This window comes from Melopsittacus undulatus, chromosome 2 (assembly GCF_012275295.1).
Source record: "Melopsittacus undulatus isolate bMelUnd1 chromosome 2, bMelUnd1.mat.Z, whole genome shotgun sequence".
NCBI classification, from domain to species: Eukaryota; Metazoa; Chordata; class Aves; order Psittaciformes; family Psittaculidae; genus Melopsittacus; species Melopsittacus undulatus.
Window position 1 is genome coordinate 91,550,166 of NC_047528.1, and position 4,124 is coordinate 91,554,289.

The window sequence follows — 4,124 nt, forward strand, 5'->3', positions numbered from 1 at the left end:
TCACATTAAATTCACACCTATTTTCCTTTTTCTTTCTTTTTTTCTGGAAACAACTGCCCGATTCTAATTTTCACAGAGTGTGGCTAATCGGTGGGAGTTTCTTTCAGATCCTCTAGCTGTGCTTCGTGCTGAGGCAGGCAGAGTAACATGTGGGGAAAGGCTTGCACACTAGGGACTGCCAGATCAGGCTGGATGGTTTCAGCTCAGTATTTTCCCTAAAAGGCTTTCACAAAGCAGCATGATGTAAGGAATGGTGCAGAATATAGATTTTTGTTCCCTCCACCCAGGTTGCCTGATCCCATTAACTTGGTAAAGGTTACTTACACTTAGTATCTGTGAGATAGTGTTCATCTGGCTACAGACTTCTCAAAGCTCATTCTTCTGCCCCAGCATCAGCAGCTGCCAAGTGTTCCAGTTCATCCATCACAGCCCACCCCTAAGGCTACCCATGAGGGGTACTGAGTGTTTTTAAGGAAGGGTGTCTCCACAGCTCCACTGGAAGACAGAAGCCTTACAGCAGAGGAGCCAGGGGTAGCACGGCATCGGTAGCCACCAGCAGCCTGCGCATGTCAGTCCTAGCAAAAGGTGCATGAGCTGAGAGCAAAGCATTCCTCTGAGGATAAACCTGCTTTTCGCTCTTGTAATTTACTGGGCCACTCTATAATTCATTGCTGCAGTTTAACAAAAGTTTGTGTTAATTAGAACAGCAGCTCAGGGCCCTAATTAAACCTTTTTTGTGTCCTTTAGCACAAAAAACAGATTTTCCGCCACTGGGGCATGTGCATGTGTAAGCTATAATTTTGTGAATAGGGCACTTAAAGCTTAAGGTGTGTGTGTGTTTGTCTCTTTCTCTCTCTTTCCCCTCCCTGTATTTTATTGTCTTTGGTATTAATGTAGTAAGGACTGTAAAGTTTATGAAATCTCATTTTTGTAACATAAGCTTTAAAACAAAATAGAAGCCTCCAAAGCTTTCAATGGGGAAGCTTCACGTAAACTTTGTACTAGAATGTCCCTATCAAACACCTCTATTTTTCTACAATGATTGATTAAGCAGTTTAACAATGTATTTTGTGTCAATGATTTCAACTGAACTGGTAAAAAGAAAATTAAGAATTGAATGCTGTTAATTAACAATGGATTTTCAAGCCGTATATACCGAGTGGTGTTTTCATTAACAGTAAATTAACCTGGGAACTTCATCTTATCCTAAAGTAATGAAATACTATGAAATATCAGTGCCAATCAATATTACTATGAAATATCAGTGCCCTGTGGGAATATTTTTGGCAAATCACATTTAAGGAAGATGAATAATGCAACATTAATATAATTGGCTACATAATTAGTCCAAGACCCATTACATCTTTATATACTTCACTGATACATTTTGATGTCTTTTTCACAGAATGTCTTGTGATTTCCAGGAGCAAAAGAACTTCCAGAGGTAAATGTGAGCTCTCAGTAATCTACTGCAGCTCTCAATTTCTCCTTGAGAAAACAGAACAGAATGAACAGAAATGCTGCAGAGGTGCTTCCTACAGACTTCATGCACTGCTGCACAGCCCTCGCTGGCTCCTTCTCACTTTTAAGTTTCTTTTATTTTTTTTTAATAACACTCTAATTGTCTCTCTCTCCTGCCCAAGTTTCCAAACCAGGTATTTCAGGTGTTGTTAACAGACATAGATGTGCTGCTTTTAACAGTGCAACACAAATTTGTACCAGGTGACAATTTGACCTTCAGCAAATACTTTAAGCTCAGGCTTATTAATAAATATCATGTTACCAGGATTAAAATGAATTTCAGAAATTGTCTCAAAATAAAAAAAAAATCACAAACGTTCTCCTAGATGTGTGTAGCTGTTATGATCTACATCTACACCCTACAAAACCACAGCCATTGTCATTGATGTGAGCCACCCCAACAAATTTAACTTGCTGCAAGAGTGCAGGCACCTGCAGTATATGGAGAGAGGATTGCACAGTCAGAGCTCTGTGCATCCCTGTTGCCAGGCAGAATAAGGAGGTGGTGTGCTAGAGAAGGGTCCCCAGGAGGCAGCTGCCAAACCAGGTGAGACAAAGTGCTGGCAAATACAAAAGGAAAATGCTGGGTGGTTTGAAGTTTAGTTCAAGGTAGGCTCTGGCTTTAAGGTGTGCAGAGTTGCCCAGATCTGGAGTTGTCCATGCTCTTCTGCTGGAGTTGAAGAGGAAACTCGGGCCTTTCAAAACCAGGAATGTACTCACTCTTTTCAGCCACAGGACTGAAGTTCCCATTTCACTCAGCTGCACACATCAGGCTACATAGGAAGGGGAAGACATGTTCTCCTCAGACCAGGGAGATTCAAAGCTGCATCCCACTTCTCCCAAGAAATTAACCCTGCCATAACAGCAACTGCAGAGCCCCAGCCCCTCTGCCAAGGGCACAAGGAAACTTTAACACCTTGTGTTTGTAACAGAAGAACAGAAAATTCCTCATTCCCTGGGTCCATAACAGCCTCCATCCTACCCATCAGGGTCCTCCCTAGCTATATGGCAGACCTCAGGCTGGGGAAGGCATGGTGCGCAGGATTCTAACCTCCTGAGCCAGTACAGACAGCAGTCAGCTGCTATCTGCAGAGGTGCAGCATGATGGTCTTTGCCTACATTTCTGAACGCAACCAGCTACTACATCTCCTAGCGGGGCAAATCCCACAATGCCTGGGTTTGATGTGCTCTGAACATCACCCACCAGACCAGCCTCACTGCAAGGTGCAGGTGGAGGGAAGCCAAATCCTTTTATCTCACTCCAGCTTCTCTGTCAGATGGGCACAGCAGCACACAGCCCTGAGAGGATGCACGATGTTATACCCAGAAACCCTGGCTGGCAGAAAGAAGGAGTAACTGTGACTCCTGTCTTTTGCAGACTTGAATTTAAGCAAGTGGTGAATTTATACCACTTCCTCCAGTTATTTAATGTAGATATGAATTAGAGGATCCATGACAACCATGTGGTTTGCCTATATGGCAATGGGATGTTTGGGAGCCTCAGGTAGGACATTTCTTAGCAGCTATCACCAGAGCTTCTGATAGTGAAGCACAAACTTTTTACTATTATGGTACTTGCTGTCTATCCAGAAACTTTTCTTTTTGGAATATCAGTCTACTTATCAGCCACGTTACATTACTTGGGCACTTTTTAGGCTATAAATCAGACCTAATAAAGCAAGAACAAAAGTTGGCTTCTCTTCCACTCTTGTTCCTTCAGGTCATAAAGATGCTGTCTGGAAACACGAGCTTGGAAAACAGGCATAAATCTGGGCTTTGTGCTGTGAATAATTCTTAAAGACAACACTTTAAAGCTTAAATGATGCTTTTTAATTCTAACTGCATAAATTTTAAACTTCTAGGATGTGACTTTCGGGAGGGGAGGGGTAATGTGAGACATTCCAGGACATGCTTCATTTTGTGCATTTAGTTCAAGCTTACTTCTACCAACTTCCATTTTTTCAGGTCCTTTGGATTTCCAGAAATTATAATCCAGTGGCAACTTCAGTGTAATCATGTACTTATTTTACCACTTACCATTCTCCCATTTACTGTCTATATAGTGATGCACTAACACAGTTTCACACAGATAGCACACAGATGTCATATCCAAAGATAGCATTCTGAAAAGACTCATATATCTTGCTGTTTCATCTGAAGTGTGAAATCTGTTTTCTATTCTAAGGAAATTCACAAGTGTAAACCACAGCTCTTTCCTCATCTTCCCTAACTCGTGTGTGATCCACACAGAATAGACACTTAAGGGATTCAAGTAATACCAGCTGCTTTGAATTTTTCTTTTCATCAGAGGCAGGACTGGGGAGAACCCTCCCCACCTTTTTTTTTTTGTTATTTTTCTTTAAATCAAAGGCAGCAGGTCCAAACTCAAAACTGCTGCTCATGGGCAGTCCCCTGGAAGCTACGAGTACCTGCTACCAGCTTGCTTTGAAGTCTGTATCAGCCACCCTTCAAAGCCATAGAGCGGTTTTCCTGCAAATGATTATAGGCAGTCACTTGCACTAACTTTACTGGAAGGTTTAAACTGGGAGAACTGGTGGAGGACTGTTACCCCACCACAGTTTCTTCCATATATTTTTCACAGC